At 42.0% G+C, this 16,142-nt stretch overlaps 1 protein-coding gene across 4 annotated transcripts in view; it reads left to right on the forward strand.

Moving 5' to 3' along the window:
- The first annotated feature begins 1,080 nt into the window (after positions 1-1,080).
- The window catches only part of TENM4 (teneurin transmembrane protein 4), a 591,948-nt gene continuing 576,886 nt past the window's right edge, over positions 1,081-16,142 (forward strand). For all 4 annotated transcript variants that reach the window (XM_088068964.1, XM_088068961.1, XM_088068963.1 and 1 more), the window contains exon 1: positions 1,081-1,226. The gene's annotated coding sequence lies outside the window, so the exon portion shown is untranslated. The remainder of the gene's footprint in view (positions 1,227-16,142) is intronic.

Genomic DNA, 16,142 nt, shown 5'->3' on the forward strand with positions numbered 1-16,142 from the left:
AAGATATTATGCAAGCTGCCTACATAGAGGCACAGGAGAAACAGGTTTCCTGCTCCTCACAATGTGTGCTGAAACTAGAGCCCACCCGACCCCAAGAGGAGAGGGAGGTTCACCACAGCCAGGACATGAATGCACCACCTGAGGCTCCACTTCTTCCCTCCATCCTGATCCCCATTCCATTCTCATGCTAAAGCCAATGCCATTCCAACCCAACCCCATGCCTATTCCATGCCCAAGACCAACCCATTCCTATCATGCCCAAGAACATCCTCTCCCATCCCTATTACCTTCTCATTCTAATGTCCACACTTGAACCATCTCATCACCATGCCCACATACCTGTCCTTGTCCACGCCATGTCCATCCCCTCCCCAGAGCCCTGTCCATCCTCTCTCCATGCCATGCGTGCCCAAATCCCCTTCATGCCCATGCCATGCCCATGCCCCTCTCCCAGTGTCCCTGCCATGCTCCTGTGCCCTCCCCAATCCATGCCTATGCCACAACTGCGTCATACCCATACCTGTGCCCGTTCCCATCTCATGCCAGTGTTCTCCCCATGCCATGCCTGTGTCTGTGTACATCCCTGGCACACATCTGTTCTATGGTCCTGACCTTCCCATGTCTGTATTTTCCTCAGCCCCACGTCCATGCCGTGTCTGTGTCCTCCCCTGCCCTTGCCCCTGCCCCTGCCCATGTCTATGTCCATGCCCATGTCCATGCCCACGCCACCCCGGTGCCTGTTCGCACCCCGTGCCCCTCTGCACGCATCCGCAGGCCGTGTCCGAGCTGCTCCCACGCCGTGGGGTGGGCAGCCGCCAGCCGCATGTGCGCCTGTCATTCCAGCCGGGAGCGCCGGCTCCTGCCTCCCATTCATGTAACCTGTGTGTGTCTCTCTTTCTCTCTGTGTGTAACAGCGAGAGCGAGAGAGCGAGCGAGGCACGGAGAGAGGGAGGAGGAGGGGGGAAGCTTTAAATAAAGCCTTTGGATTGCAGCTGCTTATTTTGGGCAGTCCTACCAGGACGATTCCTGTCAGGAAAGAAGCTGGACCAGTCGTTGTTCTTTTTTTTTTTTTTTTTTTAAATTTATTTTGATTTTGATTTTTGGGGGTGGCAGCGGTGTATCTCTGAGCTGCCTGCGGAGATGAGCTCCGGTGCCTGCCTGTAGTTTCCACTTTGGGATCGCTGGACACAGAAGTGGCATTTCGGTGGGGGGAAGCTGCAGACATGGTAAGCTTCGCTTTTTCCTCTGAAAAGTGTATTTATACCATAGACTCTCTTGAATTTTCCCTTCCCCCTTCCCTCTTCCCACCAAACAGCCAGGCACACAGGCTGGGGCTGGGGAGAAGCTCCCTGAATCGCTGGCTTTCCCTCCCCAGCATCCATCCTTCCCTCATGCCCAGTTCCCTGCCCTCCCCTCGCACAATTTGCAGCAATTCGGAGGGAGGCATAGATGCTGCGGGAAGCTCCGGGCTGGGGCGGGGGGGATCAGACACCCCCAGACTGCCAAATCCTTGCTTCAGGGTATGTTTGGAGTGGATTCTCCCATCCAACCTTCCTCCTCCCCGACCCTTCCCTCTGCACCCCGAGCGGTGCGGCGGTGCTGGGGGAAGGCAGCAGTGCAGATTGGGAGGCACTGGAGCAGGGATGCAGCTTTAAGATCAATCGGTGTTATTTATGTAATAGTAAAAGCAGGGAGGAGAGGAGGCAGAAAAAAAAAAAAATAAGTAAGAAAGAAAGTGCCTTGGTATTTCTCAGCTCTTTTGGCTCTGTCTGAACCCCCCATACTCATGTCCTGCTGCAGGGTGGTGCGTGGTGGGAGTGTGTGTGTGTGTATGTTTACATTTAGAACCGTGATAGAATCGGGGGTGAGGATGGGGTCTCCCATTCCCATTTTCCAAGGAAAGGTGGGTTTTCCTCCAACAAAAAGCAAAAAAAAAAAAAAAAAGAAAAGAAAGAAATGCGCTTGACTGCAAGTTGAATGACAAGTCTGTTTCTTAGGCATTAAATGTTAAAGCCCTGCTTCTAGCCATGCCCTGCCAGGATTAAAAGATCGCCCAAATAGTGTGGTGTTGGAGAAAAGATGCTGGAGTGCCTGGAAGAAATGCAGTGGTTCAGACTCCTGCTCGTATTCTCAACAATCTGTATTCTCAAATACAAATTTGGGCTGTTGAACATGAAACCAGACTGCTACCAAAGGGCATTTATTTCCTAGGATTTGTTTTGATTGAAAATATAGTGTAAAATATCTGAGATATTTTACTTCAAAACAAGTAGTAGTTAAGAAATTTCTAATTCTATAAAAAATAATAATTACCCCCCTAAAACTCTAAAAGTACTCACCAGGCAGTATTATTTACTTTCTTATCATGACCACACTTAGAAATTCACGGTGGTTATAACCATGCATGTAAGTGCATGATTTGGAAAAAATAAAATAAAATAAAACAAACAAAAAAAAACCCCAAAACCCAACCAAAAAAACATATTCATGCCACTGCCTTGTTTTATGGGATACACAATCCAAAATACATTTTTCATATGGCCAAAACAGAAATTACTAAATGCTCATTGAACAGATAGGCAAGATTTTTCTGCATCTTGAATGCATTTCCTCATGTTCTTTCCTGGAAAGTTCAATTTCTTATGATTTAAAAATGATAAATAAACACGGCAAAACACCAAACTCCTGAATCAAACTAAAAATTAGTCCTTCTGCCTCAAGTCTATCTTCCTCCTTAACTTTTTGCAGTGAAGCCTCACCTTGAATTTACAGCTGCATTTTTTTTTTTTTTTTAATTTTTTCCCTGAGAAAAGTTCCAGTGAAGGGAGGGCCATAAAATGAGAAAATGAGAGCAAATCTTTGAAGTTGGGAGTTGTCTCTGTGCTTTTTAGAGGTAAACTTCTGCTGTAGCCTGGCAAGTTGTTAGTGTGCTGCTCCCTGCTCTGGGGCGCCGGAGTCGGGCAGGGGAACTTGGCAGCTCCCAGCCTATCCCAATCCCATTTCTTTCGACTTCGCTGACCCTAATAAAATTGCCTACTAGTAGGGTAGCCCCTCCCCTCCTAAGGAAAGTGCTCTGCTCCCAACATGTGCACCATATGTGCCTGCAACACCCAAGGCTTAGCATATATTCGCCTATACCATGGCAGCAGCCCGCGAATGCCACCCGCACTGTGGCTGTGGCAGGAGCCGAGGATTGGCCATCGGGAACCCCAGCCTCTCCCCTGGTAGCTGGGGGAGGCTGGGGCTGAGCCAGGGATTTGTATTTAATTTATTTCATTGGCCTCTTCAGAGCCAGGCGCCTCCCACTTAGTGCCTCTGCCTGTAGCACTTTTATAGGCTTGGGTGGAAAAAACAAGGAGTATGTGTGTGTATGTATATATCTATATATATATACATCTATATATATATGTTTAGTGCGGTGTGGGGAGAGCAGAAAGAGAGGAAGGCGAGTCTCCTGCGCTGTTTTGCAGCGAGGCAAGACTTCAGAGCAGCTCGCTCGGCTCTGCCTGTGTTACAAGGCTGTAGGAATCTGCTCGTTTGTGGCCATTGCGAGCTGCCCTTCCTTGTAAAATTCCCAGCGCCCAGACTCTGCCACGCCGCTGGATCACTCCTTGCTGGAGTGGGCTGCTTTGAGGCCAGGACAATTCTTTGCTGCCATGATCCCCTGAGAATGCAATCCCCGAGAGTGCGTGGCCCAAGAAAATCGGGCTCTCTGCTAGTTTGCTTTGGGTCTGGGGGCAGGGTGTGTGGCCGGGCATTTCCCAGGTGTTGCTCTTCCCTTGAGAGCAGGACCACTGCTCTGCACCCACCGTCCAGGGAAGGGGGTCTGCACACACACATGGGGCAGGGGAGGAGGGGAGCTGCCTTTGCAGACAACCTGTTTCACTTCTTTTCCCTTTCCCCCCCTCAAAAAAGAATCACCAAGACTGGGAATTACTGTCACTGCACTGGAGATGCACCGTATCTTTCCAGGGACTCTGCCCCTGTGCCTCACCCTCCTTTCCCATCCATACCTCCCTCCTTCACAAGAGGAGAATTTTGTTATTTGTGTGTGTGACCTGGAGAAGAAATCCCACGTTTTGGTGAAGAAAGAGGGTGATTAATATGGAAAAAGATTCTCGGGCTGTTCTTTGGCAAGGAAAGGGGTAAAAGGCAAAAGGAGATGCAGAAGTTAACTTCGTAGTTTCCTTTTCTTATTAGTAAGGGATCCTGGTTTAGAAAAGCTTCCCTGGGAGAATTTACCTTCTCTATTTTTCAAGGATAGGGAAACATTATGGAGAGATGAAGATAAAGCTGCTCATCTGGTTTTGGTTGGTGGGGGCGAGATAGTCTCCCCCACCCCCAATTTAATTTACTCCATGGGTGGATGGAAAAAGAGAGACATCTCTCTAATTTCAGTGGGTCTGGGAAAAGAGTAGGATTTGGACTGAGAATTTTAAGTCCGCAATTTTAAGTCCATGTAGCTTAATTATTTTCCTTGTCTCATTTAAAATAGATGCTTTCCTTTTGTTTTGGTGAGCAGATAGTGTGCTGGCAAGGGAAAACGTTATTTTTATTTTACAGAGTGAATTCTTTATTTTACTTTATTTTATTGGTTTCCTGGAGTGCATAATAACGAAATGTTATTTCATTCTGTCTACAACATGTACACTATTCCAATTAAGAGCCTACTCTGATTATTTTTAACCTGGTAGTTTGCCATTTCTCTGCTCAGGAGAATAAAACATTGAGTTCTTACACTTTAAAATAGCTGAGATGCTTAAGCAAAACTACCTTTTCCCTGGGAAAGTCATTTCCAGTTCTGTTGAGTTCCCGCTTCAATGGTTCATTTTCTGACAGAATCACATCTTTGCAAGAAGCAGAGCTATGATCTTATGTAACTTGATGTTTCCAGATCAAAAGTTACAAATATTGCAGTAATACCACGAAGGGAGAGATTTGACAGGAGGGATGTTGTGTGGCATATTTATTATTAGGATTTCAAATCAAGGTGATTTTAAAAATTTATATAGGGGAAAAGCAGAATTAAAAAAAGATGGATAAACAAAAACTTGCTAGTTTGGTATCTTTAACATCACTTTTCCCTTTTATGTTACCTCTGTAGGCAGTTGAGATTTTATTTTTTTATTTCTTTAAAGCAAACTCTTCAGTGTTTAAGAAATGTGTAGTTGTAATTTCAAGAGATGAAGTAGCTTGAAACTCTCTCTCTCTCTCAGATTTGATTCAGAGAAATGAAACTCTGTAAATCAATGTCAATTCAGATTTAGAGACTGGCTGTTACCTGCCCTGTTACAAAGTCTATCAGCATAGCTTATTGTAACTAAAAGCTAAAATACTCAGTTTCTGCTTTGAACTGACAAATTGGCATTGCTGGGTACTTTGACAGAGTAACTTGCCAGGGAATTGGGTATTCATGGATCCTTGACCTATATGTTTCAGAGGAAAAAGTCCTATAATCTAACTTTTTTTTTTTAAAGCATATCTGTGTATTCCCTCTTTGCTCTAGATTAAAAGGAAAAAGAATCACGGGGAAATTTATATCTTAATTTTTTCAGCATAACATGAGGAGTGGTGCTGCAGCGTGGCTGTAGGACTTATAGTAGTCAGGAATAAATGTACAATTCTCATTCTTCTGTGCTGTTTCACCCTTGCTTCACTTGATAGATAAATAATTTTGTCAGAAATATATATACATATATTTTGCCAGCTGTTGTACTCCCCTGGAGCATCTGTAGAGGCAGAGTTGAAATGTGAGTAGGAGGGCATGTTTCTTTGTCTGTGTGCAGTGACAAACACTTCTTATAGAAAGTTCAAATTTTGGAAAGTTTGAGCCTTTCTGACAAAAATCCTTTTGCCTTTATACCAAGTTGCTTGGAATGAAGCTGTTTGTGCTGTAGGGGGTTTCAAACTTCATCGAATGTTGTCCTGCTGGGTATCAGCAGAGGTGATCTTTTGAATGTGAAGATGTCCGTGAAAGCACAGATTTCTCTGTTTTTCCAGTGTGTTGGCAGCAAGAAGAAGGAAAGTGCATTGTGAAACGAATTAGGGCTGACAGATAAGTTTCCTTTTCCAAGTAAGAGCTGCTTTCTAGGATGTGACACGATCCTTGTTCTTTTTTTAAGTGGGGGGAAGCAGGAAGAAGGAAAGAGGAATTGCTGATGGTCGATTTAGGTGGAGGAGCTCACTGACCTGCATTTATCAGCTCAAGTTAATGGGGATGGCTCAGTGAGATTTCACAGATATCTCCACATGTTTTAGAGAAGTAGCATTTGCTACGGTCTAGGATAACCACTGCAGTCCAGAATGCTGCTCCACTGCTGCAATCACCGCTAAGGCACTGGTGGCAGATGTGCTACCCCAGCAGCAACAGATGAAAGCAGGAGGTGTCTCACTGCCCATTGATTTAGGTTGTAGGTGATTATTCAGTGCAGTTTTCTCTTTAAACACTGAGCAGAAGCTGTATCACTTGCCTACATATGTGTTTGCACACACTGAGCCTTCAAAGTATTCTGGAGATTGATTAGTTATACAGTCAAAAGTTAGAAATAGAAGATTAAATTCTATTTTTCTGTTTTAGTCCAACCCTGCATCATGTATGCAATAAAGGCTCATAGGTTTTGTTGTTACCTCCTCAAACTCCAGTATGTGTACTGTAAATCTTAAAATTGCTTAAAAAAAATCCAGTCTGGGCCTGCCTGTTCCTTCTGGGGAATATTTGGTCTATTCATAAAATCAATCTTAGTCTTCCATATCAGGAGTTGATCCAAATGAACCTTATGGATCCTTTCCAGCTCAGAATATTCTATGGCATCATGCTGTGTGGAGTATAAGAGAAACCAGGATTCATTTCCTGGGCAGGAGCATCTTCAACTCCTGTCTGTCCACATAAGAGCAAAGTCCTGGAGGCCTGCAGTTCATAAACCATCTCTTCCACTGGGTCACCTGGACTTAAACAGGCCACTCTTACAGATGAACTGAACCCCCAAATTTTATAATGGAAAGTTTTCAATAATCTGCTAATTCCTTTTGAATTGCCTCTGTGTCTTTGGATGCTGAAAACCATTTCATCTTTACCTCTGTAACATAAAGAAGACTAGGAAGGGAGAGTTTGGTTAGCTAAAAAGCTTTTAGAAGTGACTACCAAAAATGGTTGGGAAAACTGACAGAGCATGAGAAACACTGGAATTTGCTTTCTGCCTGTTGATACAAACAACGTTAGGGGGTTGGGCTGTGGGCAGCACAAATCCTGTCAGTTTGGAACAAGCAAATGCTTCTATTTCTAGAAAATTACCCTTTGTACAGCTGGGTTTAAGGTGATCAGCTTTTTGTCACAGATTTTTGTTCTAGAAAGCAGAGAACCATCTCAAGAGCCAACCAGCCGATGTGTTCCTGCAGACAGAGCCCTGATCAGGGATTACTTACGGTGTTTCCTTACGGTGGTGCTAAAACAATGCAAAGTTCACAGAGCCTTTAATTGCTGCTATGGATGTTTGACACTTCAGCAGATCAGACTCTGAGCTGTCAAGGTAATCCGTAGGCTGCAACACACAATCTGACACAATTCTGAAATGCTGGGTTGAAGGGACTTGCCCAGCATTGCCAGCAGTCTTGGGGCATCATTTGGCTGCCTGAATCTGAAACACCTTTGTCCTCATTCCACAATCCTCTGCTTAGTCACTACAAGCCTCCCAGTTCTGCAATGGTTGAGACAGGGATTGTAAACTTCCTTTTCTACTTCTCATTCTTATTGCTTCATCTCCAGGCTGGCTTGCGTAAAACACTGTCTTGTGAACAATGACTGTTTCATTATTCAGACACTTGATTAAGGCAACTTTCATTGTGTTTTTTACTTAAATGATGGGTCTCCAATATATACTTTTAAATCATATTATTGGTCTGTTAGTCTAGTTTTTGTTGATTTCTTTTGATTTTATTGAGTTGTCCAAGAGCCAGTAGCTTTGTGACATTGCCTCATTTTGGTCCCTCTCTGTCAATGGCTTAGGTTAACAGAATACTCTGCTACTCTAAACAGATCCCTCAGTTCACCCTACTCAGTCTGCTCCTCTCCTTGTGCCCTGTCTCATCCTTTCTACAATCCCATTTTCACCCCTCTAACCCCTGCTCTCTAAATCTCTCATCCCAACTTCATTCAGCTCCTACCAGCTTGAGATCATGCCAAGAACTAGAGAGCGTCTCTGATTGCAGTTCTGACACTTGGATGCAGACTGGCACTTCCCATAACATAAAGCATCTTGTTTAGTCATACGCAGGTAGAAATGTAAGTGATGGAAGCTGGCAAACAATGTACAAATGGACCCAGGAACATGTAGCAACATTGTTTTTATCAGCAATGTCTAAGCTTGGCTTAATTCACACAGATGAGCACAAAATTCATTAGAAGAAAAACAGTTCTCTCCCAGGCAAATTTCAAGTCCTTCCTCTGAAGTCCTAAAAATCCCAGAGGAGGTTTTAGAAAGAAAGCTAAAGGCTTTTTTTTTTTTTTCTTTTTAACCTTGAGTAAAACAACATATTTTTCCTTAGCCTTGTTCTCAGAATCTGCTGAACTGTTTTGACTGAAATTTTCCAAAAAACTTCAGCCTGAGGCAGACAGCTGGCATGGAAATTTTCAGGCCAAACAATTTGCTTAGTAGAGTTATAAGAAACTGTGAATGCTGTTTTATTATTAAAGCTGCCTCACTCTTCACATAATTGACAGCACTACCAACTTTGCCTTTCCCTAATAAACAGAGAACTGGAGATTGTGTTACAAACTAATTTCATATTTGTATGTTTTATAGATATTTTTTTATATTGGAAATTTATTATAGAACTGACACATGCATTTCAGCATATGTTAGCAGATGATGAAATCTCAAGCTTCCTGGAAACCGAAGTCAATACAAGTAATGAGAATCCCACAAAGTCACATCAAAGTGATACAGCATTGCAGGATTTGTAGGATGGGATTAAATCCAAAGAAATCTCAGGAGATCTTGCACTGACAGAGCAATCCCACAAATTCCCATGTATCGCACCCTCAGGTTCAGTGTCCTGCTGACAGAGGAATTTTTATTTAGTATAGCAACACTCTTTTATAACAGCAACTGTTATCACAAACCAGAGCCAAAAAAATAAGGGGGAAAAAACCTAAATGTAAACCCAGAAAAATGAAAGAACAGATCATTGTATTTTGATGTGAACAGCTTTTTTGTTTTGTTATCATCATCACAGGTGACTCTCAGGCTGCAGTTTCACATCAGACCCAAATCCAGGATCCATTGGGATGGAAGCAGAAGGGTCCTTCTCTCCCCTTCTCCTCCCATCCTAATGTACTCCCTCCCCAGTTTCTGTCTTTTGACTCCTTCAGAGTATGTCTGATGTTTTATGCCTTTTTGACAAGGGCACATAGTGGTAGGACAAGGTGTAGAAAGATAAAAGAGGGCAGATTTAGGTTAGATATTAGGAAAAAACTCTTCTGTGACGATAGTGAGGCACTGGCGCAGGCTGCCCAGAGAAGCTGTGGGTGCCCCATCTCTGGAAGTGTTCTAGGCCAGGTTGGATACGGCTCTGAGCAGCCTGGTCTGGTGGGAGGTGTCTCTACATAAGGCAGAGAGGGCTGGGACTAGATGATCTTTAATGTGCCTTCCAACCCAACCCATTCTGTGATCCTATGATTCTACAATTTAATTTATCAGCCCAAGACAAAACAAGCTCCATCTTTCATGTGGAGTTTTGATTTTTTTCTGATGACTTAATGACTTACATTGAGTCAAGGTGGTGGAAGCATTTGCCGAGGAGAAGAGAGATGCAAACAGCTTTGTGGATTTAATGACGGTTTAGGCTAGTCCCAGGACCCAGGAGTTTTTTCTAGGTTGCCAGCTGTTTACAGCAGTTTGATTCAGATATGAAGTATAATTTTTTTCATGTTAAAATACAGAGTGCATTTTCATTACAGTCTTCTATCTTCAGGACAGTCTTTTGAACCATCCTGCTTTGTGGGCCTTGAAGCAGTTGTCCTCTAACAATTTATTTTTGAACCCAGTATGTAGTTGTGATTACCACAAGAAAAACTTTCAAAATTTAAAGGAATGCAATGAGTGAATAAGCCTTCCTGTTTTTCTGCTTTAACCTCTCAATTTGGTAATTTCATTAGATGACTCCTATTTTGTAGGTTATACAGCGGGATAAATTTCTTCTACCCTTTAGTTTTGTTTTTCTATTCCAAACTGAAAATCCCCACCCTACTTTATCTATTCTGGAAGTCTTTCCATATTCCTTATAATCTTTTCAGCCTTTTGTTTTTCCCCTGTCTTTATTAATTCTGCTCTGTATTTTAGACATGGCTAGACCCAAAATGTATGCAGCATTAAGACAAAAATGCATGTAACCTTATAAAACATCATCCCATATTATATTTAGCCTGGAGGAAAGGAAGCTTGAGGGGGCCTTATTGTTTTATAAAACTCCCTGGAAGGAGGGTGTAGCCTGGTGGAGGTCAGTCTCTTCTCCCAAGTTACAAGACAAGAGGAAATGACCTCAAGTGGCACCAGAGGAAGATTAGATTGGATATAAGAAAAATTTCTTCACTGAAAGAGGGATCAGGCATTGGACCGAGCTTCCGAGGGAGTGGTGGAATCACCATGCCTGAAAGTGTTCAGTAAGTGTGTGGATGTGATTCTAATGGACATGGTTTAGTGGTGGCCTGGCAATGCTGGATTAATGGCTAAGCTCAATGATCTTACAGGTCTTTTCCAATATAAATTATTCTATGATTTTTCTCTTTTCATCGTCTATTTTTTCCCTAATGTATCTCAGAATTTACCCTACGCATTTAACTGGCACGAGCAGAGAGCCAGTAGTTGTAGAGGGCATCCCATGGAGATTCCTCAGCCAACTTTCTGTGTGACACCAGTTAATTTACAGCCCACACTGTGTATGCATTGTTAGGATTGTTTTTCCCTTTATGCATTACTTTGCTTTTATTGATACTGAATTTCATCTGATATTTTTATCACCCAGCTTGTTACCCAGAACTGTGAAAGTAGGTTGTAGTGTAATGGTTGGAGGCTTCATGAGAGAATCAGAAAGCCTAGAAATGAAACAGGCTCTCATTTTGACTTTTATTCTTGTCCTGGGGATAATCTGAACAAAAATATAACCAACAAAATACCCTTTGTATAAAGTAAGAACAACCAGCCTGCCTGTCTTGTGACATCTGACTGTGAAGTTGTCTGTTGCTCAAATGTTTTTTCTTCTCATCATCAGCACCTAACAGAGCCTTTTTTTCTCATATTTCTTTCTAGTCAGTGTTTGCTCTTCGCCAAAGCAGGAAATTATGCCCTTGCTTCCTCCATGCTGCAGCACCAGAGTCCTGATACCAAGGGACAACTTAATGATCATCTTCTCACAGCCTGACATGTTTCCCTTGTACCTCCATCTTCCTTCTGTTCTAAAATCCCTCTTGTGTTCATGATGCCCTGCAAAGACACCTGGGATTTGGAAACTTTTCCTACTCTCTTGGTTTTCCTTTTATCTCACAATAAAGTGTGAGCACACAAAGCCACCTGCCTGTCACTTAGAGCCCTGTTTGCTGGCAAGCACTTGGGTCTACCTGAACAGGGCTTTCTTTAGGGCTTAGCTTTAATGGTTTATTATTGTCACTGCTGTTCACAGTCTTATTTGGGATTGGAGGGATGCATAAATGACTCGTATAGAAGCTACAAACCATTGCTTGCAGCCCTGCACACCCCCCATATGCTTTAAAATGTCATCTGTTTGTGGCTTTCTGTGCTGAACGCTGCTGATCACAGGCTCTGGAGAGCAACGTTATTGTACACCTGCATCACTTTGTTTTGTATTCTTTTATACCTTCTGCATAATTAATGTTTTGTTGAATTTTATGTATTTTTTTATTTTGGTTGATGTCTTCTCCAGAGATTATCAGACACAGCAAGCATCTAGTTGAGAAGATGCTAACAGAGAAGAAGGGGATATCAGAAGCTAATACTAGGAAAGAAAAGTGGATCTTTTAGGGGGTGAGAAAAGGGGGGAACACCAGGGAGAGAGGGACCTCTACCAACTCCTTCATCATTAGAGCTGGATTCCTGCAGCTGGTGCTCTATTGTGCTCTGTGCACTGAAGGTTCTTTGATTCTTTTTTCCTTTGTTTTTTTTTCTTCCCACCCTCTGTTTCAGAGCATGGAAGACTAAAAAGTGTGTAACATCTCTGCTGTGCATGAATTACATAAATCAATAAAATCAGGATACCTAGCCCCAACAGAACTGCCCAATCTAATATGTGGGGGCATGTATTCTTCTTATGTAGGTACTCCTGTTTGTTTCTCTCTCCTTCCCTCTGCTCAAATGAAAACACCTGGAGTTAATGTTACACAGGCTATGTGAGAGCTCACCTTGCCATCATGTTTCCTTATTAAGGAATTTCATTAAGGCCTTTTTTTTAAAATGGGCACTGCTTTGGCAGACTGAGTGAAAGTGGACACTCCCAGCAACAAAGATTTTTTGAAGATAACAAAAGCCAATCGCATTCGATCTTGTTTCAATCCCCAAAGCACCACAACGCTTTAACTTAAACTAGGGCCAGATCCAAGAATCATTACTGTTAATTCAAAGGCTCCTGTTGGTTTTAATGGTCCCTGGATCAGGCTTTTTCACTCCTGCTGTGGAACAGTGCTGGCTCCCCCAGTGCAGAAGCACAAAATGGCCATGAAAATTGAAGGCTGTTTTGGAAATGGATGTCATTTCCACTGCTGGACTAATTGAGCGTGCGAGGCTGGGAGTGGCATAGGTTTGAGGTTTTCTTGATGTTTCCAAGTAAGTCAAAGTTCCTATAATGAAAACATGTAGAGTGGTGTTTTGTAACTATTTTTATACCTACATCAGACTTGATGTTAGTGGCTTTGAATTATTTAATATTTTTCTTCCTCAGCTGTCATCTCCAGTGAGCTCCCATTGCAGGGCTGCTGGAGTTGTTGTGTAAGGAACAATGAAGGAGTCTGGCATTGGTTGCTGGGAGGGGGGTAATGTTGCCTGGTTTTGTTTTGTTTCATGTCTTTAAGCCTATTTTATCCTTTTTCTTGCTGGTGAGAGGGACATCAGGCCAAGGTATTAAATAATAGTGACCGGCGTGGGGTGAAAATTAAGTACATGCCAGTTAAAGACACAAATGGGGGGTTTTCTTCTTAAACCATCGAGCACTGATGTCTGTCACATAGGAAGAGCCAACTATTTAACATTCAGTCTATTCAAAAAACATTATTATGTCCCGATGGTAATTTAAAACCACATCTGTTAGAACCATATGTGGGGAAAGTTTACCTTTTTTTTTAAAGCCTTTTTTATTTAAGTCCCAAGTTACCCTGTTTATAGGGTTATCTTCAATGTGGGCCTCTTTCAAAATTTTAGACTGATGGCCATGAAATGCCTGGAACAAAAGAACTAAATGAATTAAACTCTAATCTTTTTTCCTTTGTAATTAATGTGTGGGCTGTTAGTGGATATCTGCAAGTAGACATCCAGCTTTGAAAGGAAACCTATATATTGGGATCATGCCTCATGCTTCTGTTGTCTATAATCTGATATTTGTTTGTTCATCTCAGTTATTGGATATTTCACAGGTTTTTTTTCCTCACCGTTATTCAAGCTTGTTTTAACAATGCATATGACCTTTGAAAATAACTCTTTTGGGCAGTCAGACTCTCTAACTTTTACTTTGTGGAATTGCCACTGGATTATTCTGTCCTTAACAACAGAAGATATAGATTTATTTTCAAAGCATCCCATCATTATTATCTAACCAACACTAACTGGCGTAAACTTGAGATCCTTAAACCTAAGCAGTGCTAATAGCATATCTGACATGGCGAGTGGAAGTTGGCTCTACGCAACACCCAGGTCAAAATATCTGCTATAGGTCCTTCATTATGTGGTAAATAAAGGTCTCTGTGTCACCTCTACATCGAGTGCAACATGCTTTGCTGTGTCTTTGTGTACCTGTTCATCCCAGCTAAATGCAAGCACCTGACTGAATTGCTTTGACAGATGGTAATTGGGGGCAAACTGACTTCAAGCACATAAGTTAAAGGAGCTCTTTATTCCTGCGCCCTGTTACCTGTTCCCTCTGCTTGATAAGAGTCTTTGATAAAACCTGGACAAAACTAAATTCCCAAGTGACTGGCAAGCACTGACTCTCTCTCTATGCTTGGTGAGATCACACACTGTGCTGTTCTAGGGAACATTTCCATTATGCTGCCCCACTTCTCTGAATTCCAGTTTTGGATGGTGAAAGCGGGAAGAGCTGTTCTTTGGTTATGGTGGTCAGGCTGAAACACCAAATGTTGGTGTTCAAGCTGTGATCCCCTGTGGGTAACTACAATTGTGTGTGTTCCATGATGAATTTAGAACACTCCAGGCCTCAAGCTACCATTCCAAATATCCCCTCATAATAAAAAACAAATAACTGCTCTTCTGAGACTTTTATATAAATGTCAAAAGCTTAGCCTTTTGTAGAATCCCACAGAAATCTCAGCCCTTCCCTGAAGTAATGGATTTTCCCATTAAGTGCATCCACATCTGTTAGCAGCATCAAGATTTCTGCTGTTCATCCTTCACAAATAGACTGAGTACCTCAAAGAGAAATAATCAAAAAGTAAATAGATAAGTGTGTAAGTAGTAATAAAGCCACCGTTCATGAGTTACATCTTTCCAGTGGCATTCACAGCATGGCATACTGTGCATCCCCCTCCAGCTGTGTTTTAAGCTCTGAAATTTCTTAGCTAAACAGGATGTTAGTGATCCCGATGTACAGAGCACCTGACAACCCAAGAGCTAAATATGCAGCTATAAATAGCAAGCCTACTTTGATGGGACGCATTGTATTGTAATTTTAGCACTAATTAAAGTTTGGTTGTAGGCATGAAATGTCTCAGTCTTTCAGAAACATGTGTAAATATCCAAAATTAGGCTGTTTTTTGTTGTCTGAATGTTTTGGCAGAGTTGTGCCATTGCATATGAAGTTTTACGAGTAGCAATATAATAAAGATGGTTTTGCAAGCCAATGAAAAACATTTTTTGATTCATTTTGGGTTAATCAAGTGCTGGAGTTAAATTGGAATGTGTTAATTTGTTCTTGGTTTAAAATGAGACTCCACTGTGTCCTGTAGTGAGTTTGATGCTCAAACGGTTTTGTGGGGTTGATTGTTTCCAGATAAGTGGGAAAGTAGCTATGCTAAAAAAACCCACTTTAATTTGAATGATGTGCATGGAAAATGTGGGGGGAAAAATGAAGAAAGCTACAAGAGAAACAACGCATTTTTATGTTTTTGGCACAGCTTACTTCATATTCCTACTCCCTGTCCTTGTGTGATCCCTGAGCACTTGATGGATGAGAAAGATAATTGTTGATCATTTCATGAAGCTCTGCCAGTAACACATACCAAATATAATTAAACCTTCAATTTTATGCTTTTAAATACATTTTCTCACCAAATATAGCAATTAACCAGCAATTAACCACTTTCTGTCAGAGCAGGAGGAGGCAAGGTGTTTTGGGTCCTATTTCCTAGCTGCACTTTGTGTGAAAGGTGGGGGTTTCATTTTCAAAACAATTCCACTTTTCTATTAGATCATTTCATCTTTGGGGTTCCAAAAGAGTCATTCTGGAACGTCAGGAAAATTACCACAAATGATGCTTTTGCTTGTTAAGCTGCTTTGCCTGGTTGAGTTGGACCAGTTCCAGTAATTCCTTGTCTCACTAGGTAAAACTCTGCGAGACTCTTGCAGCTGGGACAAGAAACAATGGAAGTTTAATGTCATTCATCTCTGGATTTTGACCCTATGTCTACAGTATAGATTTCAGGTTAACTCCTTGGAGAGTCTTTAAAAAATTTCTTTTGTTAAGCTGATCCATTTTGTCCAAGGTTATTGTTCTTTTTGTCTATAATATAGACAAAATATTTGATTGTGATCAACTTTGATGCAGCCATGATCCTACTCAAAAGGAGGATAGACACTGTCCTTTTCTCTAAGTGAGAATACCCAAGAAAGTATCATTTTGGAATGACAGCTGTCAAACAGATGAATTAGCTTTAAGGGAAAACAAGGGAAATAAATGACTGATATTGAATG

Source organism: Pseudopodoces humilis, chromosome 2, assembly GCF_049639895.1.
Source record: "Pseudopodoces humilis isolate 2021_Gansu_Grassland_sample_001 chromosome 2, ASM4963989v1, whole genome shotgun sequence".
Classification (NCBI taxonomy): Eukaryota; Metazoa; Chordata; class Aves; order Passeriformes; family Paridae; genus Pseudopodoces; species Pseudopodoces humilis.